Source organism: Talpa europaea (genome assembly GCF_964194135.1).
Source record: "Talpa europaea genome assembly, chromosome: 12".
Lineage (NCBI taxonomy): Eukaryota > Metazoa > Chordata > Mammalia > Eulipotyphla > Talpidae > Talpa > Talpa europaea.
The window spans coordinates 34,342,208-34,354,416 of record NC_140079.1 but is presented as its reverse complement, the minus strand read 5'-3'; positions in this window follow the sequence as shown (position 1 = coordinate 34,354,416).

The following is a 12,209-nucleotide window of genomic DNA, read 5'->3' as shown; positions in this document are numbered from 1 at the left end:
AAGGGAGGGAGGAGTATAGGGGACTGAGGTTGGTGCACGGGTGCACTGATGAAGGAAACTCTATGGGGACTACACCTGAGGGGGTGGGAGGAAGAAAATATTGTTTAAAAATGAACAACAATGTAAAAAAAATTAAAATATTTTTTAAAATTTAAAGAATTTAGACTTCCTTAGCACAATGAGTTTAATATCTGCTGGGGGTATAAGTAGTGAGCAGAGAAGTGATATGACCTGATGTAGGTTTTGCTATGAACTGAATATTTGTATTTCCCCAAATTCATCAGTCAAACCCTAATCCCCAGTATGATAATATATGGAGAAAGGGCCTTTGCAAGGTTGTTATGTCAGGAAGGTGGAACTTTCATGATGGGGTTAAGTGACCTGATAAGAGATTTGAGAGATTGCTTCCTCCCTCTCTGCTCTTAGCCACTTAGGACACTACTGGAAAGTGGCACCTACAAACCAAGAAGTGGATCCTCAGCAAACACAGGATCTTCTCAGTCCTTGGATCTTGACAAATAGTGTTTGTTATTTAAGTCTATTATATTTTCACTACAGTAGCCAAATTGAGACTTGTTTGAGGATAGACTGCAGATGGTAAGGGGTAGGATGAAGGGGACTGGTTAGGGTGCTGTTGAAATATTTAGTAAGAGATTATAATGGTCTGATTAAAAATGTTAGTGATGACAATGGTGAGAATTTGGTAGGAATCTGGAAATGCTAATGCACTTGATAAAGGGTATTGGAGGATTCAAGGTTGTCTTCCAAATGACCGGAAAAAAGAAGTAGTCATTTGCTAAGACAGAAAAATGAATCAAAACGAAATATTTGGTCAGGTTAAGTTTGAGACATTTAGTAGTTGATGTTGATTAGATAGATGGCTATATGAGCCACGTTGAGAGGTGTGATACAGGCCAGAGATAGAAATTTGAAAGTTTTCACGAAATAGATAATATTTGGAGACGTGATTCTGAAAGAGGTCACCAAGGAAATGGATATATATTAAGAAGAGAAGTACAAGTGCTAAATGCTGGCATATATTGACATCCACAAGTTGACGAATTAGAGGGAACCAGTTAACGAGACTAAGAATGAGTAGCTAAAGATATAGGAAATCCACCAGAGATTTCTGTCAGACAAGTGAAGCAAGTTTCATGAACAGGAAGCAGGGAGTAATCAGCCATGTCAAATGCTATAGCTAGGTAAAGTACAGCGAGTATTGCAAATTTGCTCTTAAATTTAGCTCTAGAAGTAATTAGTGACCTTGATAAAATAAGTTTGACTGAAGTGTTACAAGACAAAGCTGATTAGAATGGATTTAAGATAGAATGAGAGGAGGAAATTGGAAATAGTGAGTGTGGAAAAGCTCTTGAAGGATTTTTGCTGTAAGAGAAGAAGTGGAGCACAGCTAAAAGGGGAAGTGAAAATCAGAATTTTTTAAAGACACAAGTAGTAAGAGCATGTCTATGCCTGAAAAGAAGGATCCAGTAAAGATGGACTAATGATGCATGGAAAAGAATTCCTGGGGCAATAGCCTTGAGTAGAGGAAAGCAGATATGACCTAGTGCTAAAATGCACATGATCACTCATACTATATCCATAGAAAAAGAAGTAGAATCTAGGGGTACAAGTGGCCGGGGGGGGGGGGGTGGATGTGATGATAAGAATGTATAGGAACTTCTCCTGATCCTTCTATTTTTCAATCAAAGGGACATTGCATTATAACTTTTTGTATGTTTTAGGTGTGCACCATTAAAATTAATATGTTGATGTCAGTAGACATCAGCAGGGATTCCAAAAGCTCTCTTCCCCAGGGAAGACAATCATCAGCCAGGGAATGAAAGGATCCCCAGAACATTGTATGTTCCTGGCCAGACTCTATATCTGACTGCCTTGTAAACATTAGGACTAACCATGCCCTCTTCCTGCTCACATCTTAGGATTCCCTAACCCTCCACTGTCTTCCAGACCATAATCTCCATATTAGTCTGCACATGGATTTTTCTGACACCAAATCCTTCACATTTATGTATCTTCTGAATTGTGTTCACCATACTCTCTAGATCTCAGAATAAGTTACCAGTAAAATTTTCCATGTACTCAACATCATCATTTTTGTTGTCGAACTTAAACCTGCCTCTCCCTTAAGGAATGCATCCCATCAGTCCTCTCTAGGGGCAATCTTTCCTCTCCCATAGCCCGCTTCCTGTTAGACCTGGAGGTGGAGTTTTCTCACTGCCTCACTCACCTCATTCTCCTGCCTTTTTCCTTACAACAAACTGGATTTGAATTTCAGTCATTAAAAAATGCTACCCACAATCTTCCTTGTTTCGTGATCTACTGGCCTTGTATAACCTCTGTTCCTTGAGGGTTTAGGATCCATGCCCCCTGCCCCATCACTGTATCAAACATGAATTCTATTGAAATCCTTAAATGTTCTTCCATAACATAGCCAAAGCTACAGACTGAAATGGTGGAGATGTAAGCTCCCTGGAAAGTAAGGATGAGTGACTAGATGCCATCTCAAGAGGGGTTTTTTTGCACAAAAAAATTTCTTGGTAAACTGAGAACAAGAAAGATTAAGTTCCTAAATAATTGCTGCTCAAATACCCTGTGCAGTGATTCCCCATAGAGGGAAAATTTGTACAAGAGATCTGGAGCTGTCTGGTGACATCTGTTTGTTATGACTGGATGGAGGATTCTGCTGGCATCTAGGGCATAGCGGGCATGGGTCCTACACAGGCAAATACCACCACAAAGGGTTCTCCAGCACCAGTGTCTGTAGTGCTGATTAAGAAATCTGGTCTGGGAGCGGTGACTTGTCTTCACTTGAAGATTTTCAGTCATGAAAATAAATGCATTAATTTATATCTCTCTAGTCTGAAGTAGGACACTAAAAAGATTTAGATAGAATGGGATTTCAGCAAATTCTTAGGGAAAAAAACATGAAAACCACTGGTGGATTAAAAGATTCTTAAAATATAAAAAGATGATGTTCACACTCTTAGAGCCTACGGGTTTTTAAAATTCCCTCCCTCTTGAGTATAGAAAGTCTAGCTAAGTGTTTTATCTAAAGTTGAAAAGGGACTTAGTTCATGACTCCAAGTTTCCATTTTTTCTTCATAGCCTAAGGATCTTTTTACTTAGAATTTTTTCTCCCAGGATTACATTTGCAAGAAAAATATTTTCAAGTGGAATGTGATACAATTAGTACACAGGAGTGCTTCTGTTTGTGAACTGGGACTCTGGCCTGATGCTTTGAGTTGCTTTATTTTAAGAGATGGTGGAAGAGATTTGTTAACCTTATTTGTGAGCAATGGCATTACTTTATAAGGTGATTGATTTTATTCCATTGTCACCCATTCATTCATTTCCATCTGTTCATCCATATGTTTAAAAAACATTTGTTAAATTTCTACTCTACGCCGGGCCTCCCCTGGTGGCACAGGCGGTTGAGCACCACGCTGTGAAGCTGTCTGCAGCCTCTGCAGCACAGGTTCGATCCCGGCCAGCGAGGGTCACACATGGCGTGGCAGACCTCTCCTGTCTCTCCCGCTGCTCCCCTCAGCAGTGTATTTTCCCCGCTCTGTCTCTGGTTAAACCTCTCACCCTCCCGTGCATCTGGCCTATACCCTGGTTCTTGTATAAATATATAAAAAAAAATTCTACTCTACGCTAAGCAATGCATTTGGCATTATAGATAAAAGGATAAATAAGAAAAGGTCACTGGCTCAAATTGCTTCACTGTGATAGAAAGCAAAACTTCAGAAATTATAAATATGCAATTAATATTTACTAAATTAATTTAATATAATAAGATAAATAATTTTAGAATAGCCTATACAAGGGAATGACTTAAAGTTCTTGTGGAAATGGAAAGTAAATTCAGGAGATTAATAAAAGCATATATTAGAGCTAAAATTTATGTATAAAAGAAAGGAATTTAGTATTTCAGGGATGCTCATGATGAGTCAGGTGATCTACATGGTACTTGATGATTGCTTTTCTCATTTAAACTTCACAGTAACCATTTGTATTATTATCCATATTTACATATGAAGAAGCAGGAACTCAGAAAAATTGGCCAAGGTAACCAGGAAAATGAACACCAGAACTAAGATCATGGTCTATGCCCAATTTCTCATACCCATGTTCCTTTCAATAAGCCAAATGAAGCAGACAAGTTTAGGGTGCAGTGTATTCACATTTTGCCATGGGTGCAAGACTTCTCTGCCTCATTTAAACTGCTTCACTTAAACTCTTAAAACAGCTTCCCTACGGCGAACTACAGCTGACCTGATCCACGATGAACCTATTAACAGGCAGAACTGAGGTAGGACACAAATATAAATGCTTATCCTCACTATGGTTTATGTGCAGTGATGTTTTGCTGCTCTGGTAGGTCATGTCATGCTGAGACCAAAGCAGACCAGAGAGAAGGAAGTGACCCAATGTTCTATGAGAATCAACATGCTCTGAGATCAGAAACCAAGATTAAACAAAGAAAATTTTCAGAGGAAGAAGAGGAGGAAGCAGAAAGAAGCATCTGGAGAATGAAAGACATTAAAACAGCCGGAACAAAAGATCTTAAAAAAAATTTTCTGCTGACTATTCTCAACATTTTGCATTACTACCTTCTCACAACCACCATCATACGTACAAACCTTTAACTGGAGCTAAAGTTTTATTCAATTTATTTTTATACAAAGAGATTCGATTTATTTTTATACAAAGAGATTTGAGCATGACCAACACTAGTAAAGGTACAGAGATCTGAGACAAGGAAAGGTAGATGATTTTGAATCATAGTGCTGACGGGCACCTGGTCTATAGCAATGTACCTGAGGAGGGAGGAGACCAGGCTGAGAACACAAAGTGTGATTTTTGGTTTTTTGTTTTTATTTTTTTTTTATTTTGGACAAAGGATTTGAGCTTATCCTAATGATTTGGGAGCCTTTGAATGCCTTACCACAACTCTTTGAACTATAATTGTTGGTTTATTTATCCCTATATCAACAGCACCTGGAGGGATTAGCAAGATTTATGTTGGATAAATATTTGTTGTATGAGTGAAAAAAAAAAAAGAAAAATAGTAAGATAATTCAATTCTATATCACAAGTACAATAAGTAAAAATTATATCAATTCATTTATGAAGAGCTTTGGACATAAGGACAACTGGGAACAAGCCAAAAGTGAAACAAGATACCCCAAAAGTGAAATTAAAGTAACCCCATTATCTAAGAAGCATGAACCAACATTATATGTGCAGAAAGTGATATGTAGCATGATGTAATTTTAAAGAGTGAAGAAGTTGTGGCAGAGGTCAGGTATAAGAGATCAGTAGGGATTTGTTCAAAGACTTTGTATGACCTGCTAATGATCTCGAACATTAATGTTCTGTTGGTCACAAAGAACCACTGAAGGATTATCCATAGAGGAATGAATTCATTCACCACAACAAATACTTATTAAGAAACAGCTGTGTTCTGGATATTATTCTTGGTACTGTGAATGTATTAGTAGTTAAAAAAAAAACTAACAATAATAAATCCCATAAGGAATTTATATTTTGTTAGAAACAGGCTGATAATAACAAGAATTATAGCAAATGTGTAAAGTATTAGAAGTGATACATGTTTTCGGAAGAGGAATTTGCTTGGATGAGGAAAGGTAGAAGTGCTGGTGAAGAGTGTCCTACAGTTTGAACAGGGTATTTCACTAAAGAATGATGTTTGAACAAAATGTAAGGGAGATGAGGGAGTGTATCTGGCAAGTATTGTGGAGACTCTCCAAGAAGGGTTTTTCTCTCTAGTCACTGCAAATAGCCTGACAGTGCCTGGCCAGCCAGGGAAAGCCAGGAGAACTGTAAGGATAGAGTAGAACAAGTGAGGTGGAGAGGAGATAAATTAGAGAAGGAACGTGAGGCAAGATCATGTAGGGTCTTATGCTTAGACATGCACTTTAGGGAGACATGCACTTTATTCTAGTAGCTATGCTGAAAATATATTTTAGAATTTTAAGCCACCTAACACAATTTTCATTCCAAGTAATAGAAATTGCAGGGAGGAAATTTATTAGGTCATTTTGCATGATGTAAAGGTAAGGAATTTACACCAATTAGAGAATGCAGAGAAAAGTTTGGTGAAGTTAAAGATATACCAATAAACTATTCAAAATAAAGCACAGGGAAGAGAGGAAAACCTGGAAAAAAAATGTTAACAGAGTAGTATTGAGCTATTCTGTCTAATATATGTGTAGTTTGAATCCCAGGAGGGTGGAACTGAAAAAAAATGGACAAAAATTTTCTAAAGTCCATGAAAACTATAAATACAAGACTTGAAATTTTCAGCAACTCTCTAGCATCACAGTGAAAACTAAATCAATATATATTATAATCAAGTTGTTGAATTAATGAAAGAGAAATTTATAAAGGAGCTAGAAAAAAGACAAAATACACATAAAAGAACTAAAAATTACTGTTGACTGGATTCAGAATCCATGCAAACCAGAACACCATGAAAAGACAGTTTTAAATATCAAAGGAGAAAAATAGCCTACTTATATTTTTCTATTATGAAAATACCTTTCACAAACTGTAGCTGAGACAATTCATATCTATTAGATTACTGTCTTAAGAATGATTAAAGAAATCTTTAGGTAGAAGAAAAAATATACAGAAATTTATAGTTACACAGAGTAATGAAGATTGTCAGATATAGTTATTATGTGGATGAGTATAATTAATTTTCAAAAAAATATCAATTATTTTTCCATCTAACATTGCCTTTATTACTGTGACTCTGCTAGGCCCTTGCACCAACCCACCATTGTCTATAAATATCTCATCTGAATTTCTGCATTAGCTCTCTAAATAGTCTTCCTGGTTCTGACCATACTATGTTTTCAACAGAGTAGCCAGAATACTGAAATGCATTTCTATATTATATCACCTCTTTGCTGAAAATTCTCCAATGTGTCTCAGCTTCTTTGCAGAAAACGCAAATCATTTTCATAACACTTACAAATCCCTGTACCGCCAGTTCTCCTGTTAGCCCCTCCTCAGCCCTGAAATCTTAGAGAACTCTTCATTCTATTCTGCAACATTCACCTCTTTGTTAGCCCTTGAAAACCCCAGGCATTGTCCTATCTGAGACATGAGACATGTAGAACAACAAAATAATAAAGCCTTTACCCTTACTCTCCTCCCTACTAGTATCCACAAGGCTCACTCCCTCGCCACCTCTGCTTTTTACAGTCACCTCATCAAAGTCATTTTTGTCCATATTTTAAAGTCCTACATACCTAGCCCTGTGTGTGTGTGTATGTGTGTGTAAAAGACTATTTTTAGAGTAGTTTTAGATTCACAGCAAAATTAAGTGAAGGTACAGAGATTGCCCACATACCTCCTCTCCCATTCCCCACAGGCATACCCTCCCCATTATCAATATCCCCGCAAGAGCATAACATTTATTATAATTTTTCCATGTTTTTCAGATTTAGCATTTATTTCCATGGATCAAGGTTTGTATTTTTTCTTATATTGTTTATCCATTTCTTCAAAAATGTAAACTCAAGATAATTCAAGCATTCACTATAAAGTTCTTGTAGACTCCTCCGGGGTATTCACGCTCTCCTAAGCTTCCTTTCCCATCACAGTGTGTGAAAGTTTAGTTCATTACATCTCACTGACACTTGGGATTATCAGTCCTTCTCTCTATTATCAGTTTGGTAGAGAGGCAGGATGAGCTCCCCAAAAGATGGAGATGTTTCTGGAAGAAGGAATGTATGCCCTGGGACAAAAGCTCCAAACTAGGCGAGTCTTGTGAACAGAAACATATGCTATGAGCTCAGTGCAATTTGGAATTCTCTAGGCTAAGCATTCCACCAGGATAAAAAGATGAAAAAAGTTAATGAATTTATGACACATAAGAAATTATTTCTCTTATTCTTCACTGGGCACCGATATCAAATCCTTGTCAGCCTTCAGGATTGTGAGGCAGGCAGTTGTTAATTTCATGCTCTCAAAGTTTAAGAAATATTACAGTGTAATTATTTAAATTGTTATTAAATTTCCCAGAGCAAATGCTAACAAGCAATCTGTGTGGAGAACTACTTACGTATTTTTAAAAATAATATTGAAGTAAATTTTAATATGGGAAAGGTCATATAAAAATGTACAGTTCTAATTATAAAAAAGTAAAAATCAAAATTAACAGGCAACTATAAACCAGAGAGACACTATAGGGCAGGAGAACGGAGTAGGATCAAAACAAAGGTGGTGGGGATTTTACAGGGACTATAACCAAGATGAAAATGCATACATTGTACAAATATGAAAAATGACATAAAAATATATAAAATTTAAAAAAATGTACAGCTCAATCAATTTGAGTAGACCAATGTTCAGCTCCAAAATCAAAATATTTCAAACATTAAGGTTTTCTGTTCTATTTCCTTCTCATTCTGTTATCATGGATAGTCTCTATTGGAATTTCCTAATTACTTTGCCAATTTTTTCCTTCATAAATGAAATCAAATCACATCCACTCTGTTGGTGTCAGGCTTCTGTTGTTCAGTGTTTGTGTGAAGGGTCTTTCTTGTTGGTTGTTGTAGAAGATGATTTTCATTGCTGGATAGCAGTTTACTCATTTGTCCATTCTGCTATTCCCAGGCATTTTAGTTTTTTCAATGGGGGTATTGTGCTTTCATTAACATTCTAGTACATGTCTTTTGGTGAAAACACACACACACAGACACACACACACCACCCCATCCTCCGACTTTATTCCAGTGTAGAATTGCTAGGTGAGCTGTGTCTAACTTTAGGCAACACTGCCAGTCTTTCCATTTGACAGCATAGAATAAATAGTGTTTTTGATTATGGAAAACACAAGTATTTAACTCTCCTGTTACTGCAAGGCTGTAGGTCAGCTGCTAATGTGTGTGCATAATTTATTTTGCAACTATGCACCATAACAAGTTTCTTTTCTCTCAGGGTTCATAACCTTGCACTGCCCAATATCTGTGTTATATATTGTCTCCAGTTTTCTTTTTTTTAAGCAACTCTTTTTTTTTTAAAGATTTATTTATTTATTTATATAAGCACTGGGTACAGTCAGAAGAGTGGGAGGGTGAGAGAATTCACCAGAGCCAGAGCGGGGAACAGAACAGGTAGACTGACAAAGTACACTGCTGAGGGGAGCAGTGGGCTTGGCAGGAGAGGTCTGCACGCCATGTAGGACCCTTTCCGGGGGCTGGGAATCAAACCGGCACTGCAGAGGCTGTGGTCAGCTTCGCAGCTCAGGGCTCAACTGCTGCGCCACTGGGGAGGCCCTCCAGTTTTGTTTTGTTTTTGTTTTTGTTTTTTTGCCCAATGCTGTTGTGGAATCAGTGCAAACTTCAAATGTATATGATTATTTTTGCTATACATATATATTATGGAATTTGCTAAACATATACATTATGAAATGATTACCAAAATCAAGATAATTAACACATTTCATCACCTCACAAGTTAACTGTGATTTTGTTGCTCTTTTTTTAAGATTTATTTATTTATGCATACGAGAACTGGGGTACAGGCCAGAGGTGGTGGGGCGTGAGAGGATTCACCAGAGACAGAGCAGGAACAGAACAGGCAGATTGACTGAAGTACACTGCTGAGGGGAACAGCAGGAGAGTCAGGAGGAGTCTGCTGCGCCATATGGGTCACCTCCCTGGCCGGGGATTGAATTCATGCTTCAGTGGCTGAGGATAGCTTCACAGTGCTGCATCTTAAACCCTTGCACCACCAGGGAGGCCCCAATTTTGTTACTCTTTTGACAATGCTCATGATATACTTTTCAGGGAGTTCAGTATAAATTCTGCATTACTAACTATAGCCACCATGCTGTTAGAGCCTCAGGACTATTGTTGTGACTGAATGTTTGTGCCCTACATCTCCCCATGTTTCCCTCCTCTCAGCACCTATTGCATTTCATTTCTGCAGAACTGGTATTTTGGCTTTCTTTTTAAGATATCACAGATATTACTTCCAATCTTTTAGCCATTTATAGTCTTTATTATCTCTCAATTGCTTTTGAAGATTTCTGTGTAGAAGTCTTATATGAAATGTATTTATTCCTAATTTGAGTTTCCTAATTCCTATCAGATGCTTTTTAATGTTATCATAAATTGTATCTTTCGAAAGTTTTCTATTTAATTTTTGCTGGCATATAAAAACTCAATTCAGGGACTCCCTGGTGGTGCAGGGGTTAAAGACAACTCTGTCAAGCTATTTCCAGCCACTGCAGCATGAGTTTGATCCCCAGCTGGCCATGGAGCTAACCTACATGGCAAGGCAGACCTCTCCTGTCTCACCTGCTGCTCCCCTCAGCAATGTATTTCAGTAGATCTGCCTGTTCTGCTCCCCACTTGCTCTGGTGAGTCTTCTCACCCCATGCCCTTCTGGCTTACACCCCAGCTCTTGTATGCATAAATAAAGTTTTTAAAAACCCTCAATTCATAAGTGGGTAGCCAGTAACACTGCTGAATTCAATGATTTATAATAGTAATGATTCCATTTCACTGTCCTGAAGCAGTCAGTCATGTGAAGGGTATGCTACATTCCGATTGCAAGTCAGAGAGAGGATGAGAAAAATGTCCCATTGACAGTGACACATCTAATTTTAGTGATGAGTAGGAGTGAACCTGTTAGAAATGAGGGAACAGATGACTGGATCAAGAAGATATGGTACATATACACAATGGAATACTACTCAGCAATCAAAAAGACAAGCTCATGCCATTTACAGCAACATGGATGGAGCTGGAAGGGATCATGCTCAGGGAAATAAACCAGAAAGAAAAAGAAAATTATCACTTGGTTTCACTTTTAGGTGGAATACAGGGAAACTGAAAAGAGGGTCAAGAAGAAGACAAAGTTTGCAGGCAAACCATAAATCTGAGGCATACAGCAGGCTAGGGGAAGCAACATGGGTCAAAATGAGGGAAGGAAAAGCAGAAGGGACAATGTGATGGTTCATGGGTGACGTGGTGGTGGAAGAATTATGGGACCACACCTGAGGGGAGAAAACAAATATTGCACAAAAATGAGCAACAGTGTAAGAAAATTAAAAAAAAATACTTAAAAAAAATGAAGGAACAGACATTTTAAGCAGAGAGAATCAACTGAGAATGATGAATCCTGAGATTGCTGAAAGTCACCTAGGGAAAGTGGGGAGATGAATCAACAAAATGGGAGGAACTAGTGGAAACAAAATGGTTGAAGTCCCTGTGTGTTAAGTCATGGAGTTTGGAGGTTTTCCTAACTGAGACTTCAGGGTCATTAATGTATTTTAAGCAGGACAGTAAAATTGTCAGCCTGGCATTCAATGCCCACTCCTCTGGCCAAGATCAGCAAACACAGACATTACACCTGCGCAGTCCAGGGAGGCCTTTTACTCCCACTGCCTGGTAACTGGCCACCTCTGCAAGCTGGTTAACAGGGGAGTCCTGCTGGTGGAGCATGGATTGGAGACGTGTTCCTGGAAAAATGAAAAGAAATCTAAATTTGACTAAGAAGAGACTTTACTTGAAGACTATTGTAATAGGACGTACACTCGATGTGAGATCTGCACATCTCTCAAAACTCAAACAGGAAGGGATGTCTCATGTGTGGGGCGGTGTAGCCAGGGCTGGAAAGAGCCAGGAGTAGGGGCTAGGAGGAGAATGCTGTCCTAAGATCAGGTGATGTAAGGAAGGGGTCCTAAGGAGCAGCTCTGTATTATGCCGGTAGACCAGACCTGGGTCAAGTGAGGGCCTGGAGGCAAGGAGGGAAGCTCAAAGTTGGGTCAAGTCAAATTCACATTTGTTCTGGTTGACTGATGGGGGACAAACCTCGCAGCTAATGACTGGAGGGTCCGTGTCTGGCCATGTCAGGTGAACTAGTGGTTGTTTCTCATTAATCAGACTTCAGTCACCTCAGAATCTTGGCTCTTTACAGTAACACCATTTCCTGGAACTCCAGTGGAAGTTGATTCCTTTAACAATCAGTTTTCCAGGATTACAGGGCTCAACTAAAGTTCAGAATTACCGTCACTAAGGAGACTTCCAGAACTGTCCAGGCAGAAGGAAATTAGAAATTAAAAGACATAAAATAGTTTCCACAAGCCTCTTGCTACTTGAGCCACCAGGTGAACGCATCCTTATCTGGGAAAAGAAATCAGG